General features: G+C 47.3%; 1 long non-coding RNA gene across 1 annotated transcript; it reads left to right on the top strand.

Moving 5' to 3' along the window:
- The first annotated feature begins 9,453 nt into the window (after nucleotides 1-9,453).
- On the top strand, nucleotides 9,454-21,038 carry LOC129686523 (uncharacterized). Its single transcript, XR_008721626.1, has 3 exons — nucleotides 9,454-9,513; nucleotides 14,175-14,360; nucleotides 20,990-21,038. It is a non-coding gene; the product is annotated as an uncharacterized LOC129686523 (long non-coding RNA).
- Nucleotides 21,039-21,455: the final 417 nt, after the last annotated feature.

Raw genomic sequence — 21,455 nt, 5'->3', positions numbered from 1 at the left:
TTCCTTCCTTCCTTCCTTCCTTCCTTCCTTCCTTCCTTCCTTCCTTCCCCTTTCTCTCTATCTCTCTCTTTTTTTTTTTCTCTATCTCTCTTTTTTCTGTTTTTTGACATAGGGTGTTTCTGTGTAGCCTTGGCTATCCTGGACTGGTTTGTAGACCAGGCTGGCCTGCACTCACAGGACTTCACCTGCCTCTGCCTCCCTGAATGCAGAGATTACAGGCCACGCCACCATGCTCTGCTACAGTGTGTGCTCTTAACTGCCAAACCCTTCCTCCAGCACTGAGTGAATGGTAACCTTTTACATTTTATTTGTATGCACGTGTATGTGTGGGTAAGTGTGTGCAAGAGTGCAGAAGTGTGAGGACAAAATGGGAGTTGGTTCTCTTCTTCCACCACGGGGAAGAACTTGGCAGGTTTGGTGGCAGGAGCTGAACCATCTTACCAGCCCCACTGCTGACTATGATTTACCTTCAAAGCAGCTGAAAGGGTTCCTTCCACACAGAAACAGGCTTTACAATAACTGTAGAGGGCAAAAGGCCTTGCGCACTCGTACTGGAGAAGCTAGGAGAATTCAACACACAGGTGTCCTTCAGAGGAAGGAGATGTTTAACCTGTCCTGAAATGCTGGGGGTGGATGTAGTTTACAATCTGGTGATCCTCTGTGGTCTGATGAGCCAGGCTCCACCCATATCTCTCAGAATTTATGTTTTCTTTCCCCTGAAAACCTTGAATATTACATAAAACTCATCCTTGTGAGAGATGTCATTTGTACTTTACAACAGCCTTAGTGATTTCCATGCTATCTTCGGGCCAGGCATTATGTTTGCCATAGGCATTCTCCCTAGACCCTTATCAAGGTAATTGTTTTTAAGTCAACAGGAACCCACCTTAAAGACAAGGCCATATTACTTTGGAAAGAGCTTCAATAGAAACATATCTTAAACCTTGTACTCATAGGACTGAGCTAATTGTTATCTAATTCTCACCCCCCCCCCCAATTATGCTATGCTTAAATATGGCAAAAAATGTATGAGCTAATGTCAGACTCCAAGAAGTCTTGGCCCAGCACCAGTTACCAAAATTGGTCTGCTCTGAGTTTCATTCTTACCTGGCCCCGATTGTTTCCCTTCCTGCTGTAGAGCCTGAGGGACCTTCCACAAGTGCTCAAAACTCCGTCATGGCTTTAGATCTAGCCCAGCTCACTGGTTTTCTAGACTGTTCTGTGAGCTGAAGAAATGGCTCAGAAGTGAAGAGCACTTGTTACTCTTTCAGTTTGGTTTCTAGCACCCACATCAGGCAATCTGACGACACCCCCTTCTGGCCTCAGTGTGCACCCACATACACTGGTGAGGGGCTGTAGGTGGGACACACCTCGGCATATCTGTGGGCCACCTGAGCCTCCTTGCTGCAGAATGTTTGATCCCATTGTGGACCCCAAAACTGTGAATCGTAAAAGCCTGCTTCTTGTTTGGTGTGGTTGGGCCCTAGCACACACCTTTAATCCAAGAGCTTTCCGTACACAGGATTTAATAAAGTTAACCCTAGGTCAAGGGGTGAGTGAGAGACCTGCTGACAGGGATTAAAGAGTAGGAGGGACTTTGAGTTGAGGGCATTTAAGACAGCTTGGAGAAGTAGAAGGGGCTTCAGCTCTTTGGCGTTAGCTCTCTAGTTCTCTGGCTTTTGGGGCCTTTTGTGCTAGCAAGGCTTTAGCCATGGGTTTTTTGGCCTTTACCTCCTGGGCTATCAGCTGAGTAGTAAGATTTTTTGGCTTTTTCCTCTGAGACATGAGTTGAGAAGGAAGGTCAACTGGGTGCTTTCTCTCTTCTCTGAGTTAGCAGGTTTCACCCTAGCATCTGGCTCCTGAGTCTTTATTGGTAAAATAGAAGGTTGGGATTTTTTTTTTTTTAAACAACTCCTTGACAAGCCAAAGGCTTGGTTCTTACCTGCTTCAGAAAAGGTTTTAGATCTGAAACCTGAGGATCATAGCAGTTAATTGAGTATTTAAATTGCTTTCCAATGCCCTATGAAGAATGTTGATATTCTCTCTCTCTCTCTCTCTCTGCTTGTGTGTGTGTAGTTTGAGCATGCATGTTGCTCAGTTTGACCTATGCTATCTATGCATCTTCTCTGCCTGCTTGAGTGACAGGGCTTTTACTACCACAGAGGAAGCCATCATGGCCGCCTGGTGCTATTTATTAGAGAAATCTTCTTTGTACTGAGCTGCATTGGCCCAGTTCAGCCTGTAGCACTGTTATTCTTTCAAATGCTGGAAGTTAACAATCCTCTCCCCTCTAGCTGTTGTTTTCTGGGCTAAACAGGCAACAGGCAGTTGTGTCTAACTGAAACTGAGAGGGATGAGGGAGGGAGGAGGTGCTGGAGGTGGAAAACCAAGATTTTTGAGTTTTTCGCCTCAGCATTTTCAGAAGATTATTTATCGAGGAGTGAAGAGTTGTGGGTATGTGGAAGGGTCTGGTCACAGAGCAGGCTGTGGCTGCAGAGGGGAGAACCAGGTAAGCATAGGAGCCACTCAAGCCAACGAAGGAGAAAAGGAAGGAGCTGTCTTAGAAAAGGAGGCCCAGGAAGAGGAGGCTAAAGGGCATTTTCTGTTGTGTGGCTGAATGCTGTTGTGCATTGTGTGTCGGGGTGGGGCAGGGAAGTTCCTGTGGCCACCCCAGCTGTGCCTTTAACAGCTGGTGACCACTGCCTAGTTTCTGTCACAAGTGGAACCAGGCTGGGAAGAGGTGATGAAGGGACAGAACAGGAGGAAACAGAGAGAAGGGCAGCTGCTGAGGAGCAGAAGGATGTCAGGAACAAATGAAAAGAATCTTGTTTTGGAAAGGGCAGAATCTGGCTGTCTGCGTCCTCCTGAGGTCTGTGGCTTCTTGGAGACTTCCACCACACCTGGAGGAGAAAGTTTTACTACTTTTTTAAAAATCACATTTAAAAAAATCTATGATTCTTTTGCTTGCATGTATGCATGTGTAACACACGTATGCTTGATGCCTTTGAGGCCAGAAGAAGGTGTCAGAGCTCTAGGAGTTACAGATGGTTGTGAGCCACCAAGTCTGTGCTGAGAACTGAACCTGGGTTCTTTGCAAAAGCAACAGGCGCTTTTAACTGCTGAGTCATCTGTCCATCCCCGAAAAAGTTTTCTTTTGGCATTTCTTTTAAAAACTATCTTTAACCAAGAATTTTCTCTAGGCGGGGGTTGGGGGAGCGAGCAGCATGAACCAGGCGTGGTGGAGGTGGTGGTGGTGGTCTGTGCTTACTGCTGAGCCACCATCCTAGCTCTGGCTATTTACAATTTTTGTTTGTTTGTTTGTTTTCTTTTTTGAGACAGGGTTTCTCTGCACCTAGCTGTCCTGGATTCACTTTGTAGAGCAGGCTGGCCTCAAACTCAGAGTGATCTGCCTGCCTCTGCCTCCCTGAGTGCTGGGACTAAAGACGTGTGCCATCACGCCCAGCTGGCTATTTACAATTTATATAGGTAATTTTGTATGTAGTTTTATTAATTCAATAAATTGTGTGTGTGTGTGTGTGTCAGTCTGTCTGTCTGCGTCTGAGGTTTGTGGTCTGTGTCTGTCTGCCTGTCTGGCAGTGGCACGTGTATGGAGGTCAGGGGACAATTCTCAGGAGTCTATTATCCTGTCTATTACCTTATGGGGTCCTGGGATTAAACTCAGGTCATTGGGCCTATGTGCAAGCACTTCTGCCTGTGAGCTATCTCAATGGCCCATTTTGAATACACCCTTGTTTCTGATTTATGGCTTTCTCGGATGTTGAGAAGCCTGGAGAGTGTGTTCCTTCCTCCCATTTTTAATTGGTTTGGTGCTACTTTAGAATGGCAGTCTAGTCACCAGGAAACCCTGGCAGGCTGTGTAGGGCGGTGTTTTCCCAAGCTGCCTGTGCGCCTGGGTCAACCACGGCCTTTCCTGTGAGCGCCCTCCTTTCTCAGAAGCAACTGGCTGGACTCAGCAAAACCCTGCTGCAGGAAGAAACTTGAGCCTGCCTCCCTGGGAAGCAAACTCATCGGCTAAGTAGACATCTTGGTCCTGCACCGCCCTTGGCTCTCAGGGTTTGCATTCTTAGCCCTGGCTTTTACAGGATGGTTGGAATAGGGAGACGAAAAAAACGATTATGGTTATAGTCCGTTTGGATTCTCTCCCTCCCCATTCTAGAGCGGAAGCCCCATCCAGATTGCAGAGTGGTGGATTTGGAGGCTGTGTGCTCAGCGGGCACTGATGTTTACGAGTGTGTCAAGCCAACAAGAACCGCCGAGAGGCCGAGAGGAAGGGCTGACGCCCCCTTTGTTGACTTAGCAAGTGTGGCTGCAAAGCCAAGACCTTTGGAAAGAATGGCCTCCCAGGCCTGAAGTTCCTACAGAGCTGGCTCTGGACTGACAGGATACTGCGCTGAGTATCGGTCAGGACATGTACGGGATTTGTACTTGATGGTGGCTTTTGGGGCCAAATCTGGCCATAGGTTCCAAAGGAGGGATTTCCCTCTGTCTCCTAGGGCTGCCGGTCCGGTCCTTCCCTTCATGTCAGAGAAGCTGTGCCTGGAGGCACTCTCTCAACTCTCTTGAGTGTTGCGATGTGCAGTTCGTTTTCCTTTCCTTACTTTCCTCCTAATGAAGTAGTTTTGATCTCTAAAGCAATCTGCCCTGACAGCTTTTCATTAGCTCTCGAGCAAACGTGGCATATAGAAGTGAGAGCCCTATGTTTGGCAACCGCAGGCAGGCCCGTGGCCACCTGCGGCTTTATTCCGGTTTTCCAGCAGGTGGCAGTAAAGGCCCATCGCCGCTTCGGCAGCCTTCAGCGGTTGGTTCAAGCTGAGTTTATTGATTGGCGTCTTCCTTGCTGATAAATTCTGGTGAGTCCTCAGCGACAGTGGAAATCTAAACCAATACAGGATGTTACGGAGGTGGAACTCAAGGCTTTGTGTATGCCGAGCAAGCCCTCTACCAACTGAGCTACGGTCCCAGTCCCGTAAAGCAGTCTTTATAATTCCTACTTTATAGAAAGAGAAACTGAGGTTTGGGTAGTTAAACAGCTGGCTAAAGATTACAAACATAGGGCAGAACTCATGTCTGATTCTGAATTTGGGGGTTGTGTGCTTATTTCTCTAAAGTGGGAAACATTTAGATTTGGTTTGGTTGTTCTTTTGAGACAGGGTCTCAGTAGTCTGGGCTGGCACTGAGCTTGCCTTTAGCTTATGATGATCTTAGCTCTTTACCCCTTTGGTTAGTCTCCTCAGTTCATCAGTTACCTTTGAGCACCTGCCCTGTACTGCAGACTCAGGAGAGCCACACTCCTGCCTCAAAAGGACTCAGGGTGGTGACACATACAGTGGAGCCACAGAAGAACTGTAGGAGTGACCCCAGGGTACATAGGGACTAGGTGGAGGGCGTGAGGTCAAGGAGACCCCTTCAAAGACGGAGACGGCCTCTAAGCCAAGTCCTTGAGGATTTAGTCAGGCAAGTGATGGTTGGGGGGCATCATCCAGGCCACGGAAGCTATGTGTGTAAAGTCCCCTAAGTGTGAGAGGGCTTGTGAATTGGAGAGGTCTGGGGTACACGGTGAGGGGTGAAGCCAAGAAGCAGGGGATCCGGAAGTTCTGCTGACAGCTTGAAGGACTTTAGCAGGAATGTGACATGGGTGGGCTTTTACTTTTGGAAGATTCTTCTAGTTCCTGCTGGAGAGTAGTGGCGGGGGCGGGGGGAGAGCTAAGGCTGGGGACCATAGAGTCCAGTTAGAGAGACATGACCTCAATGAAGACATCAACTCTAGCGGAAGGAGGGGCGAAGGCTGGAACTGTTTTAGAAAGTAGTAACGGCAGGAGTGGGGACAGGCTGCCTGAGTGAGGAGATGAGGCTGAGGTACCAGTGAATGATCCTATCGTTTGGAAAAGCCCTCTCACAGCCCCCATCTCAGGAACGTGGCTCCACAGGAGTGCTTGCGGAGAATGGTGGCTTCTCAGGGCTGGGCAGCCCTGACCCTGGAGCCTGTGGAGGTCCTGTCTCTGGACCAACCACTGCCTTTCTCTCCCTCATGTTCTCCTGGATGCTCATGGATGGTGTCTTTCTTGCACACAGTAGCTGGAACACTCTGGGCTCCTCCCTCACATTCCCTTCTCTTGGCAACTTTATGTTTTCCACAAAGCCGGAGGGGTGTTGGGGAAAACTAAGCACATTCTTGGACACAGGGACAGAGTCCAGGGTTCTAGTGCTAAAGTTTACTCTCAGAACCATAGTTTTTGGCTTCTCCCATTCTTTGCCTGGGCTGGCCCAAACAAATTACCAAAAGGCTAGTTAGTTTTATTACTATTTTTTTTTAATTTATTTTTTTTCTTCACAGTTTATTCATTATATATCCGGATTGAAGACCCTCCCTCAACTCCCCGAGTCCCACACTCCCCTCCTCTTCCCCCCATCCCTTTCTCCTAGTCCACCGAAAGGGGGAGTTCTCCACTATTGCCGTCTGCACGTAGTTTGTTAAGTCTCATGAGGATTGCTTGGATCCTCTTCCTCCGTGGTCCGGCTAGTTAGTTTTAAGACACTCAGTTCCAGAAGGCACAGTAGGGAATTGAGACCAGAAGTGCTGTGTTCCCTTCTGAAGCTTCTGAGGAGAGTCTGGGCCCTGTGGACTCAGGCTTCTGAAGGCTGCTAGCACTCCTGCTGGCAGCTGCTCATTACTCATGCCTGGGACTTGTGATCATGGGGCTTTCCTGTCTGTGCGTGGCTTTGCTTATAAGGATGCTTGCCGTTAGCCCAGCGCCGTGCCGCATGCCTGTAATCCCAGCCCTCAGGGGGGAAGAGGCAGGTGGATCTCTGAGTTCCAGTCCAGGACAGCCAAGGCTACATAGAGAAACCCTGTCTCGAAAACGAACAAACAAACAAAAAAGGATGCTTGCCGTTAGATTTAGGGTCCACTAGAGTAGTCCAGGATGCTCCCAAAATCTTTAGTTACACATGAAAGAACCCCTTTTCAAAATAAAGTCACACTTACGGGTTCCAGGGTTTAGGCAGTAGATGTAATTTTAAAGGATCCAGACCACTACATCCTCTGCACATGGCAAGGCAGGGAGGTGCCACTGTGATGACATCACTGAGTCCTACCAGCCAGTTGACAATCGTCTGGACTTGGAGTTACAGAGTCCACTAACATCCTCCCGATGGCTTTAAGCCAGTCTGACACAGTCCCCTCATCCGTCACTGCTGGGTGTGTCTTGACTGACGCCCTGTGCCCATCTGGAGTCGTGCACACAGGCAGGTTCCACGGAAGGATGACGACAACTGGGATTCTCAGTCGGTTTCTACTGATGACACTGTGCAGCCATGGGCAAATCATAGCTTGGCTGACCGTCATCTTGACTATAAAAATGGGCTCTTGTCCTTGCAAAGGGTTTTTCAGAGTGGAAGCCAGTGTGGAGTCTTTTGTTATGGCCTCTGCATTCCAAGAAAGATGTAATAGAACTGGAGGAGGGCCAGATACCAGAGTGATGAAGGGCTCTTACCATAGAGACGGCCTCCTCCATGAGAATCCTCCAGCCTGGAATCCTGGGGGCTGAGGACTGCAGGCGATTAAAGATCTCTGTACGATTAGGGATGTTGACAAGGCCACAGGGCAGAGCAGACTTGCTCACGCCATCTCAGAATCCTTATAAGTTCAGAGAACTACTTCTGAAAGTCTGAGAAGTTGTTCAAGGGCATAGGAGAGAAAGCACAAATTTAGAGGGTGGAGAGACAGGCTTTGAGGCCCATGGGCAGTTTGATGTGGTCCAGCCAGAACCAGAGAGGCGTGGTTGCTGCTTCCACCTCTGGATGTTTGACCATCTCCTCTCCTCTTGGAGCCTGAGATCATGCACCAGTCAACTGGGGGACAGTAAATCTGCTACAAACCCCAGATACACTTCAGAAGACTAAACACTGTTCTCCCTACTTCCCAGAACAGGCACGGGGAGACGCGGCTTCCTGCTTGTCCCTGGAGACTGACTTCCTCGCCACTGTTCAAGGGCTGCTGTGCCATCCTTGCTTCCCTTGCTTCGTTCCCTCTCTACTACATTATTCTTAGCTGTCTGACAATGCTATAGGGCCAGTGAGATGGCACATCAGATAAAAGCACATGCCCTGGCCCACATAGACGAGGGAGAAAATAATAATAATAATAATAATAATAATAATAATATAATTATAACAAATTATTATAAATTATTATTATAAATAAATTATAAATATTTATTATAAATTATTATTATTATTATTATTATTATTATTATTATTATTATTATTATTGTCTTTCAAGATAGGGTTTCTCTGTGAAGTCCTGGATGCCCTTAAACTTGGAGATCTGCCTGCTTCTGCCTCCAGGGAAATGAGATCAAAGACGTGTGCCACCACTGCCCGGCTTGAGGACCATTTTCTTACAAGCTGTCCTCTGACCTCTACATTTGTGCCATAGTGCATAAATAACTGATTCCCTTAATTCTGTGCTTCCCTGTTATTACTTCCACTTGCCCAGCAAAGGCAAAACTCCTTAAGAATTGTCTGTACCCAGGAGGCTGGAGAGATGATGGCTCAGCGGTTAAGAGTGCTTACTGCTCTTTCAGAGGTCCCTTGTTCAGTTCCCAGATCCCACACTGGGCAGCTTGCAGCCACCTGTCACTCTAGCTCCAGGGGATCTGACACCCTCCTCCGGCTCCCACAGGCATCTCCGCTCACGTGGTGTTTATACAGGGAGACACACACACATCGACAAAAAACTAAAAATCTTTAAAAGAGAAGAATTACCTGTGCTTGGCTCATACTCCCAGCATCCGGGAGGCTGAGGCAGGTGGAATGCTGCGAGTTCAAATCTAGCCTGGGATACTCTTCCTGAAAACACAACAAAGCAAGAATGGCCTGCTGATTTTTGTCTTTCCTTCTCAGTGAATCTTCATAAAGTGAACCTGTCCACATCACAGCCACCCAGATCTTATAAAAGAATATGGCCAGCATCCCCAGGATCTTGCACCCCTCCCTTCGCCCCAGGTAACTATGGTTCAGATTTGTTATGCCATAGATTCGTTTAGCCTTTTTGTAAAATACGTGTAACAAAAATCATTTACCACCTCACCCGTTTTAACACGTAGAATTCAGTGGCTCCTGCTACACTCGCAGTGTTGGGCAAACCGTCGCCGCTCTGAACCAGAGCATGTTGGCCTCACTTGAGAAGGAAAAGCCCATCCACGCAGTCACTCTCCAGGCCCTGTTCACCTCAGCCTATAGCAGCCACGAGTCTGTGTTGTCTACTCAATGCTTCACAGAAATGGAATCACACTGAATGTGGGGTCTTTTGTGTCTGGCTTCTCTCTTTCAGCTTAGTGTTGTCAAGGTCCTTCCCTGTTGTAGAATGTCTCAGCGCTCCGTTCCTTGGTATGGCTGAATAGTGGTCCATTATGCGGTGTACCATGATTTCCCGTCCGTTCCTGGACACTTGAGCCCTTTCTACCTTTGGCTATTGTGAACAGCGCTGCTGTGAGTATCCCCCACACATTTATTTTTGAGATTATAACATAATTACATCATTTCTCCCTTTCCATCCTCCCTCCAAACCTTCCCATATGCCCTCCCTTGCACTTTTTTTTTTTTTTTAAATTTATGGCCTCTTTTTTCCACTGCTATGAATCTAGTACATTTTGCTTGTTTGTTTTTTTTTTTTTTTGAGATAGAGTCTCTCTATGTATTCCAGACTGGCCTTGAATTTTGAATTCGGAATCCTCCTGCTTTAGCCTTAGGTATGAGGATTATAGACATGAGTCACCACAACAACTTAATATACTATACAAGGTCCTGCTGTATGTGTGTGTAATAGTTTTATATGAGTTTGAACTTTAAATGGGTTATGCAGTTTATATTCCTTTTTAACTGGTTTTTGTTTATTAGTACTATCATGACTACTGTTAGCATTATTTTGGTTTTTTGAGATAGGGTTTCTCTGTGTAGCCCTGTCTGTTCTGGAACTCACTCTGTGGACTGGGCTGCCCCCAAACTCAAAGATCTGCCTGTCTCTGCCTCCCTAGTGCTGGGATTGAAGGCGTACCACCACCGTTTGACTGGTTTGTTTGTTTGTTAATTTATTTGTGACAGGGTTTTTCTATGTAGCTCTGGCTGTCTTGAAACTCACTTTGTGTAGAGCAGGCTAGACTCAAACTCAGAGATCTACCTACCTCTGCCTCCCATGTGGTGGGACTGAAGGCATTCACCACCATGCCTGGCTGGCAGTCTTAATTTGTGTGTGTGTGTGTGTGATGTTGAGGATTGAACCTAGGGTCACTGTGCGTGATAGGCAAGCATTCTACCACCGAGTCCCCAGCCTACGGCTTTATCAGGAATAGTGATTTAGTTATGTGGTTGGCACGTAGCAGGGGTTGGCTTGCTTTCGTTGCTGGGTTGTGTGTCACCGTGTGACTGTATTATCTAATCTGTTGGTTGGTTATTTCTAGTTTGGGGCTGATAGGCTAATTTGGTGACATCCCTAGTTCATGTCTTTTGGTGAACACACGTACAGTTTGCTGTGGGGCAAAAGCCCAGGAATGGAGTCGTGGGTCTCAGATGACGCACATTTACCTCTAGTTTTTATGTCAAAGGGTTTTCCTAAAGCTTGCACCACCTGCACTCCCAAAGGGAGTTGTGTGAAATTCTCATTTGCTCCACGTCTTTGCCAGGACACAATATTTCAGGCTAGTTTTGAGCTTAGCTTCTCTGTACAGCCGAGTCCCAGCCTCATTCCCCACCTCAGGCTGCTCCTGTCAGTGGCCGGTGCTCTGTCCCACCCCACTGACCAGCCCTAGCAGTTGGAAGCTTGTACACCCACCTGCGCACACCTCCTTGGCTGGATTTGCAGGACCTCATGTTTGCAGGCCGTCTTTCATCCGTGCAGGCTGCTATGCACCACGCCCTAGTTCTTCCCTCTGACCTCTGACCTCAGACTGCTGGATGTGCTCTCTGCTCTGTTCACACTCACTTTGATGATCTCATCTGGCGTGGGGCTTCACCCACTAGCTCTACGTGACTCTGTCCCAAACTTGGATGTGTAGCTGAAATGTTCCCCTGGATTCCGTACATCTAACCGTGAACTTGACGCATCCCTTTGACTTACAGACTCACCGAGTTCAAAACTTCTGTGCCCCTGCTCTAAGCCTGTTCTCCATTTCAGTCAAGGGCAACTCTTCCCTACCAGCTTCTCAGGCTAAAAGCTTTGGCATCATGGTGGCTTCTCGTATTCAGCCAACACCAGCAATAAATTCGCTGTGTATGCCAACATACCCCAAACATGACCTCATTGTCTCAACTTCCTGCCTTCCTGGAGCCTCCATCATTTTTCACCTGGCTCTCTGGATTAGCACTCTCTCTGGCCTTTCTGTTTCCATTCATATATTCTGAGAGCAGAAGCCAAGGTGATTTTTTTTTTTTTCATTTATAAGACAGATCATCTTATTCCTCCACTGAAACACTTCCATTCTAGACTGTGGCAGTTTGAATGAAAAATGCCCCCTAGACTTGGGCATTTGAATACTTGGTCCTTAGTTGCTGGTGCTGTTTGGGGAGGTTTGGGTCATGTAGCAGTTGCTGGAAGAAGTGCATCATTGGGGCAGGCTTTGAGAGTAAAAAGCTTTACCCGTTTCCAGTTTGTGTTCTCTGCTTCTCGCTCATGGTTCAAGATATGAGCTCTCAGACTCAGGTTCCTGCCACGCCATGCCTCCCCTCTGCCACCACGGACTCTTAACCTTCTGGAACTATAGGCCCAAAATATATTCTTTCTTCTACAAATTGTCTTTGTCATGGTGTTTTATTATGAAGAAAGTAGCTAATACATGTAGACAAAGTCCAGGGTTTTATAAGCACGCACTGGGCCTTTTATAAGCACACCTGGCCTTCCGTTACTTGTGTATGACTCGATTGCCTATTTCTCCTTGGCTTTCTCCTGCTACATCCAGAGGCCTTCTTGTGTTTCTGGTATTAGCCAGCATGGCCCTGTGTTAGGACCTTTGAGGTGGCTTTTCTGCTACCTGCAATACTCTGTGTGTGTGTGTGTGTGTGTGTGTGTGTGTGTGTGTGTGTGTGGTGGGGGGTGTTCATGTGTGTACTAGAGCTCTACTATAGGGCCTCATGAATGCTAGGCAAGTGCTCTACCGTTGTACCACTGAACTACATTCCCAGCCTTAGATACTCTTTTTAAAAAGGTATGTATATGTATGTGTGTACTTGGGTGTGTGTGTGTGTGTGTGTGTGTGCGTGTGTGGGTGTTCATGTGTGTATGTGTGTCCACAGAGGCCAGAGGTCAGCCTCTGCCATTGCTCCTTGGGAGCACTGGCCTCATTTAGCCACAGATATTCTTGGAGTTAACTCCTCTCTGAAAGCCTTCCTCAAGTGGCTTGAGGGGTTTGGCCTATTTATGTATGAAATTAAACATAATGGATAGCTTGTGGTGTGTGTAAGGGCGAAAACATTTTTCTTTCCTTCATTTTCAAAGCTGGACATGGGCCACTTCCCTTGTTCTTTTGGTTGAGGGCAGATATTTTTTTCTAGCTTACCGCTGAGAACACAGCCCAGCTATAGAAGAGAGTTCTCCACCATGGCCAGGCTGGGGCCTGTCTACTTCCACACACTCCCTGAGGCCTCCAGCTGCACAGCTCAAGGTCACTTCAGTTGGCATATTGCCTTAGAAACAAGCTGGCTTTCACATCTTTGTCCTTCTTGTGTGACCTCTTTTAGTTCTTCTGCCTTCTCCTTTGGGGTCTGCAAACGGTTATCGCCATCTCACCCCGTGTTTCAGTAAAGTAGGTCATGGCGTCCAAACGTCACTCTGTTGCCTGTCTCTGTAGGAAGGCAACGTGCTACAGGGAAAGGACCAGGGCCCAGGACACTTTGTCCCAGTCCCAGTCCTGCCTTCAGCGAGCCTCACTTTGACACAGTGCCCCGAGCTCCCGAACCTTAACCTATTGCTTGGTGGGAAATTGAGGGCCAAGGGAGTAAGGGAAACCTCAAAGATTTGGTGATTTCAGGCTCAGGTTTCTTCCTGTCACTTCTGTAAGAGAAGTTATGATTTGTTGAGGCAAAAATTTCAGCTCAGGTGACCTTTCTGTATTCTCTCAGGGAGCTGCCTTCTGCCATGCCATGGGTCTGGTTCAGAGGACATGGCAGATGTTGAATGTCAAAGGTAAGAAATTTAAAATAAGGGCTGAAGAGATGGTTCAGTGGTTAAGAACAGTAGTTCTTCTGGAGGACCCAGAGTCAATTCCAGCACCCACACTGGCTAAAAAAGAAAACCTAGGAAAGTCTAAGAAACTGCTACAGAACTTCCATATGCTCGTACCCAGTGGGTTTCTCTTGTGCTGGCTAACATAAACTAGAGTCATTTGGAAGGAGGGAACCTCAATTAAGAGAATGCTTCCATAAGATCTGGCTGTAGGGCATTCTCCCCACCTCCCAGCAACCCCCAGACACTGTTTCTCTTGTAATTCTGTCTCTCCTGGAACTCACCCTGTAGATCAGGCAGGCCTTGAACTCAGAGATACATCTGCTTCTGCCTCCTGAGCGCTGGGATTAAAAGCATGCACCACCGCTACCCAGCTGCATGTTCAATTTTTGTGAGGAGTTTGGACCCAGGTGTGGGAATTTGTCTGCCGTGTTAGGAAAAGTGGATCTGCTGCGCATGTGAGCATGTGTGTTCCTGACGGTGATTAACTGTTCCCTAGAGGCATGGGTCCATAGTTAATCTCACCAACAGTGTAAGATACTTCCCAGCGATCCTTGTCCGTAGAGCCCCCAGTCTGTGTCCCTCTGGCTGTAGTTAGGCCTTCCTTGTTTTCTGGCCTAAGGACCTCTTGTTTGGTCCCCCTGAGGTTGACCTGGACATGCTTCTGAGAGTTTTGAGTCCTTGCTTGTATTGTTTGCTCTGGGTCCTGGTACCAAGCTCCAGTCTTGGCTCTGGATTCTGGGGCCCAATTTACTGTGTGGTTTTGAGGCAATCCAAGAGGTTAGATAGCACTTTCTCATGCCAGCCCGGGGCACTTTCTCATGCCAGCACAGGGGGTGTGGAAATTTTCCTCCACAGGGGAGATGGTGTGCTGCCTCCCTCCCACCTTGAGGATCCTGAGGAGAGCTCTAACAGTTTTCTTAAAACATCTTGGCAGGTTAGACTGTTACCATCAGCACTGGCAAGAGGACACGACATCTGTGCTGGCCTGAGGCCAGGCCACATGAACGGCTGTGCACAGCTCCACCTCATCCAGCCTGGGGCCTCAGATACAGAATGATGACGGAGCCAGTCCAACCAGCTCAGGACAGCCTGGGAACCCGCCTCCTCACGTGTTCTCTCTGTAAGACCCCCCCCTTTTAGGTGGTAGCTGCACCAGGGGTGGCGCCCTGTGTTTCAAGCTCAAAGTTTCTGGGTTTTTCTTACCATGCTGATCACGGCAAGGTTATGGCTACCAACACAGACCGACTTGGCTTAGCCTATCCACTTTGCCAATGTCCAAGTTTGGTATATCTACTACCAGTGACTCAGCCGCCCTTAGCTGCTTCTGCCTTATTTGACGAGAGGGGACACGATTTAAATTGGCAGGGTTATTACTTGAGAGCATGCATATGAAGTGCTAGCGTTCTCCCTGGCATATACAAGACACAGAATTGCTTTGGGTAGTTGGGGAGATGCAGTAGAGAGAACTGGGCTTCAGTCCTGACGCTGCCGCCTTGCAGTGTGCCACTCAAACCTCGCCGAGCCCCGCTTCCCCCTACCTGCAAAATGGTCATAAGGGTTCATTTAGTTCATTCCATTAAAATATAGAATATAAAATACAGAGCATAAAATGGCTGCCAGTAGATACTAACGACTTACATGCAAAGGCTTTATTTTCTCTAGAAGGAAACAGAAGACTCCTTCTCCATGGAATAGTCCTGACTTCCAATTTTCAAAGACTTATGAATAAACTATCATTTTTATTAACTTTTTAGTTAATTTTTTAACTTTTGTGTGTGTGTGTGTCTGTGAATGCTTGGTGCCACCGCAGTCCAGAAGGTGCCAAATCCACTGGGACTGGGGTTACGGATGGTTGCTAGTCACCATATGGATTCGGGGAACTGAACCCAGGAGCTCTGGAAGAGCAGCCAGTGCTCTTAACCTCTGAGCCAGCTCTCCAGCCCCTGTTCTTATTTTAAAAGATTTATTACTATTATTAGGTTTATTTATTATTTATATATAATAAGCATGATTATATTATAATACATTTATATGTTCTTAATTAATACAGTATAATAAGTGATACAAATAAGATTTATTATTATTATTATTATTATTATTATTATTATTATTATTGACAGGCTCTTACCATGTGACTTTGGTTGGCTTAGAACTTGCTATGGAGGCCAGGCTGGCCCCAAACTCACAGAGATTAGCCTGCCCCTAGCTCTCCTGTGCTGGGGATGAAGGCACGTACCACACCTGGTTTTACTTTTATTTTTCAGTGTGTGTGTGTTTGTGTGTTGTGTGGGTTTGTTCAGATGAGTGCAGGTGACTGTGGGGGCCAGAGGCTGGAGTTGCAGATGGTTGTAGCCACTCAAGGTGGGGGCTGGGAACAGAACTTGGATGTTCTGCAAGAGCAACAAATGCTTTTGACCAGTGAGCCATCACTCCAGTCTCAAACCTATCTTTGTTGTTTTGTTCTTTTTTGTTTTGTTTTGTTGAGACAGGGTTTCTCCGTCTTGGACTTGATTTGTAGACCAGACTGGCCTCAAACTCAGAGAGATCCGCCTGCCTCTGTCTCCCAAGTGCTGGCCTCAAAGGTATGTGCCGCCATGCCTGGCTCTCAGATGTATCATTTTTAAACCAACACATTCTAATGCCCTTTGGAACAGAGAAAAAGAGAAAACTCTCTCATTATGCCACCACTTGAACAGGAGCCTGGCCAGCCCCGAGGGTTCTCTCTTCCTGGGCCTTCAATGTGCGTTTTCTTAGGTGGTCATGATTACAGGATCCCTGCGGTTGCGTGCTCTCTCTCTCTTCCTCAGCATGGTGCCATAAGCATTCGCCCATGTTGCTACATGCTATTTGTAATCATTACTTCTGCACAGCCGCATTCCATTCTTAAGTAAGAACTTTGTGCATATTTCTCCGATATTTCACACTGTCCCCGCCCTCTGAGGTTCCACGAAGTCAGAAAGGTGCAAATACCTTTTATAACTTCAGCTTCAGGCAGGCAAATTGCTTGCTAAAAGGCGGTCTCGGTTGACGGGGGAGTCTTGTTTCAGCTGGGGCTGGGCTGGCTGCTAGAGCTGCAGATTTCTCTGGGCTGATTTCTGAGCCAAGTCTCATCCTCATCTGAGGCAGTTGCTGAGGCGGAAAAGCAAAGCGGTATTAGGTAACCCCTGCAGACTGGGATCACAGGAAGTCACAGAGCCAAAAAGACCGTGAGGCTTGATATTGGCTGTGCACTTCCCTCTTCCAACTGTCTGCATTCGGACTATAGAGACGGACGTTATGACTTATTGATAACAACAACAGCAATTATTATTGCTGGGGACGGAATACAGGACTATGAGCCATACCTCTGAGCTATTCCCAAAACCCTTTGTTTATTTATTTATCTTTATTTTATGTGCATTGATGTTTAGCCTGCATGTATGTCTGTGTAAAGGAGTCAGATCGTGGAGTTACAGACAGTTGTGAGCTGCCATGTGGGTGCTGGGAATTGAACCCAGGTCATCTGGAAGAGCAGTCAGTGCCCTTAACTGCTAAGCCATCTCTCTAGCCTCTGCCTCTAACTCTTATAGTTTAGTTTATTATAATTTTGATATTTTGAATCTGGGGCCTTATGCCTATTAAACAGTTACTTTTGACCCATATCCTTACCCTACTCCCAGCTTCTTCACATAATTTTTAAAAGTTTAATTTTTGAGACAGTCTTGCTATCTAGTTTTGGCTAGCATGGTGTCTTCGTTCAAAAGAACTGTCAACTTGACACAGTCTAGAATCACCTGAAAAAGTCTCAATTGAGTAATTGTCTTTCTCAAGGAGGAGGCAGAGGCAGGCAGATCTCTGTGAGTTCAAGGCCAGCCTGGTACAAAGTGAGTCCAGGACAGAGAAACCCTGTCTCAAAAAAGAACACAGAGAAACCCTGTCTCAAAAAAGCCAATAAAAGAAAAACAAACCAACAAACAGAGTAATTGTTTTTATCGGGTGGGTCTGCGGGCAGGTCTGTGTGTTGTCGTGATTGTTCACTGATATAGAAGGCCCAGCCCACTGTGGGTGGCACCATTTCCAGGGCAGGTAGTTCTGGGCTGTATGAGGAAGTCTGGCTAAGTTTACCCGGGAGCTTTCCATCAGGCAGTACTCTCCCACGGCTTCCGCTCAGAGTCCTTTCTTGGGTTCCTGCTTTGACCTCCCTCAGTAGCGGACTAGGGCCTGGAAGAATAAACCAAATGAGTCCTTTCTTCCCTTGATTTGCTTTTGGTCACAGTGTTTCATCACAGCAACGGAGAGGAAGCTAGAATGTCTGGTACATGCCATGGAGCGTAGGCTATCCTCAATGCTAATTCTCCTGCCTCAGGTCCCTGGGGGCTAGGATGGCATGCCTGCACACACTATACCTGCCTGAAGGTTTTTGTTTGTTTGTTTGTTTCCTGAGACAGGGCCTCACATAGCCAAGGCTGGTCTTGAACTTTTCATCCCCCTGTATCCACCCCTCAAGTATGTATCACTACACTCAACTAAGTGTTTAATTAAAAAAGACAAAAACAAAATAGGCACATACGTCTTCCACATTTTTAAATTTTGTGTGCATGGATGTTTTGTCTGCGTGTTGGTCTGTGCTTCGGAAAAGGGCATCAGATCCCCTGGAACTGGACAGAGAGCTGTGAACTGCCATGTGGGTGCTGGGAACCGAGCGCAGGTCCTTTGCAAGAGCACAAGTGATCTTAACTGCTGAGCCATCTCTCCAGCACCTCCCGGCCCCGTTTTAATATAAACATCTTTTCCTTTCATGTAATTATGACACTACAATATAAGTGCTACGGTTTGGGTCTGAAAGGTCCTCGTGTGGGAAAGGCTTAGATACCAGTGCAGTCAGGTTCGGAGGCAAGGCTCTGGGGATGTGATTGGTTCTGAGGGATTAAGCCGCTGAGGCATTCATGGCTGAATGGACCCCTGAGAGTGAGGTGGTGGGAGCTGCAGGAGGTTCAGTCTAGTGGAGGAGGGTACACCCTTGAAAGTGTGTTTGTTTGTTTGTTTGTTTGTTTGTTTTTTGAGACAGAGTCTCACTTTGAAGTATGCAGCCCTGGCTGGCCTGCAGATCCCTAGGTAGAGCAGGTTGGCCTTGAACTCACAAAGATCTGACTGCCTCTGCCTCCAAGTGCTGGAGATCAAAATGCTTCGCGTGTAGGTTGAAGGTGTATCTGGTCTCTCTTTTCTCTCTTGTCCCCTTGCTTTCTGGCTGCCCGAGAGAAGAGGCTTTGCTCTGACGGGCTCCCCGCTGTAATGTTCTGCCTCAGTACCGGTCCACAGTGATGGACTGCTTAAAGCGACCATGACAGGAAATGTCCAGAACTATGAACCCTAAGGATCTTCTCCTTTAGGTTGATTCTCTTAAGTAGTTTGTTACAGTGACAAAAAGCTAATGCAATAAATGGTTTAGAATTTATCTTTTTTCACTTACCACTATTCTATAGATAATTATGCAGTCATAAGCATATACCTAAAACCTATTTGTAGTGTTTTAAACATTTTTAATTTTTTAAGCAAGGTCTTACTATGTAGCCCTGGCTGGCTCGGAGCTAGCTATGTAGACCAGGTCAGATTTAAACCCACAGAGATGTACTTGCCTATACCTTCCCAGTTTAAGGGTGTGTGCCACCATGCCAAGCTCATTTTTGAAAAATTTCACATTTGCTTATTTTTTTCAGGGTATCGTATGGAGGTTAGAGGACAATGGTGAAAAGTGACTCTTTCCTTTTACCAAGTGGGTCCTAAGAATCGAACTTAAGTTGCCAAGTTTGGAAGCAAGTGCCTTTAACCACTGAACCATCTCTCCAGCCAATATGATGTCTTAATTACTAAAAAAGTTCTATGAAAAGCATTTACCACAATGCACTTGGCCATCTTGTTATGCTTTTAATACAGCTTCACTATAATCAATAATACCAAAGTAAAGATATTTTTGCATAAATCTTCAGTGTTTTTTGTTTGTTTGCTTATTCTCGGCTGTCAGGATTTTGGATAAAAGAATAACAGTTTTCTTCCTTCCTTTTTTTTTTTTTTTGACAGGGTCTCATTCTGTTCCTCAGGCTGGCCTTGAACTTGCAGTCTTTCTGCCTCAGCTTTCTGGGTTCGAGGATTGCAGATGTACACTATCAAGCTATCAAGCTCAGGGTTATTTTTCTTTTGTTTTTCTCGTTTGAAAGATGCAATGTGAAATTGCTCATACTGGTTAAAAATCCCTCCAACAATGTGTCCAGTTCCCTTTCTGTTGCCAAGAGTGGCTCACTGTATTTTTAAAAAGTCTCTCAGGATACTGCATCTGTAGATTTATTTTGCGTTCTAATCCAGTGTTAACCTAACCTTTAAAGCTAAGAGATGTTTCCCATTTGCTGTGCAAGCTAGCTAAATCCGTCCTGTCAAACTGAGGCCTGGCTTTATTCAGGGAGGACTCGAGGGCTCTGCTTTGGAGATGTTCTTTTCTCTGCATAAGCTCATGGCCAAGTTCGCATGACTCAGGATAGAAGAAAAACGTTGTCATCCTTCCAAGGGCTCTCTTCTGGATTAGGGCTTGGGGCAGATTCTCTGGGGCTGGAGAGGGCTAGGGCAGCAGAAGTGCTGGGATCCACTCATTGGGAGGTTGAAGTCACGGGAGTAAGGCTTGTGAGCTGGACTTCATCATGACAAGTGTTACCTGGAAGAGCAGACACGCACGTTTGCTCAGCATTTCTGCTTGTGGAAATGGGGCCTTCTCTCTTCCTTGGCAGTGACCTAGCCAGGGTCTTTAGACTCCTCTTTTCTATTGGCCAGAATGACTGGTTCTTGAGTAGACGGCTGACCCAAGAATGAGCCTTTCAGTCCTCTGTGGGTTTTGACATGTTGGCATCACATGTGAAACTTGGTTAACTGGGATGCTTAGACTTAAGTCCATGGTTCTCTCATCCCTTCGCGCGGGAAAAGCTGCCGGAGGAAATCTGGGAACATTGCACTAAAAAAGGGCACAGAGACACAAGGTGGGGTAGGGGCACAGAGAGGGACAGTATTCAGGACAGCCGTCTCAGCAGCGGTCTGAAGCAGATGTCCTCTTTTTTCAGTTACAATGGAAAGACTCGAGTGTACCTGGAGGGATCGGGTACTTACGTGTGAGAAGTGAGCACAGAGAGGTGTGGAAACGGGGAGCTAGGGTTGCTGTTCAGAGAAAACACAATGGCTTCGAGCATCTACACTTGAGGTGACAGGACGGAGCAGAAGAACTGGCGGCCGGGGGTGTGAGAAGGGAGGGAGGAAGCACACACCCAGAGGAGAAATGTGTATACTGTGTGTATACTGGCACAAGGGCTCTCCAGCCAGGTCGGTGGCTGGACTGGTGAAGATGCAGCGGGCACAAGGGGAACTGGAACGGAAGGCAAGGCAAGAACTGGTAGGGCAGGGGGGCTGCCTGGCTTGCTGTCAGTCTGTTCAGGCTGGGCAGGGCGCCTGGGACCACAGAATGGTTTCCCACAGGTCTGGAGGCCCGGAGTGCCGGCGCAGCAGCGGTGGCTCAGCGTGGCACTGAGCTGTGTCCTCGCCTGGCTTCTCCACAGCCGGAGTAAGGTCTCTGCTGGGTCGTCTCCTCTCTCTCCTTTTTCGTTTTCTTTTCCATTTTCAGGCGTGTGCATGTTTGCGCTTTTGTGGGCACGCACGTGTCCATGTCGGTGTATGAGGAAGTCTGAGGCTGATGGAGGGAGGACCCTTGATTGTGCCTCCATTCTATTCATCCAGGCAGGATGTCCCAGTCAACCCCAGAGCCAGGAGCCAGGCGGTGGTGGTGCACGCCTTTAACCCCAGCACTCGGGAGGCAGAGGCAGGTGGGTCTCTGTGAGTTCTAGACCAGCCTGGTCTATAAATCAGGACAGTCAGGGCTACACAGTCTCAAACAAAACAGAACAAAGCAACAACAAACCCAGAGCTGGCCAATATGGCTACTTTTGCTAACCAGCTTGATCTGGGGGTCCCGTCTCTGCCTTCTGAGGCAGGGATTTCAGGAGGGCCACTGTATGTCACCACCCACCAGTATTTACACGGGTTCTGGGAATCGGAGCTCCAGTCCTCATGCTTGGACTCTAGGCACTTTAGCCACAAAACCATCTCTCTTGACCTCCCTCTCCTCTTCTGGGACCCAGACCCATGAGAGACCCCTTGACATCATTTAGCTTCCATCACCCCCTTCAATGTTCTCTCTTTACAT

The sequence above is a fragment of the Psammomys obesus genome, unplaced genomic scaffold (genome assembly GCF_907164565.1).
Source record: "Psammomys obesus unplaced genomic scaffold, mPsaObe1.curated_primary_1811, whole genome shotgun sequence".
In the NCBI taxonomy this organism is placed as follows: Eukaryota; Metazoa; Chordata; class Mammalia; order Rodentia; family Muridae; genus Psammomys; species Psammomys obesus.
Note: the sequence above shows the minus strand (reverse complement) of the source record. Positions and strands in the feature narration are given on the sequence as shown.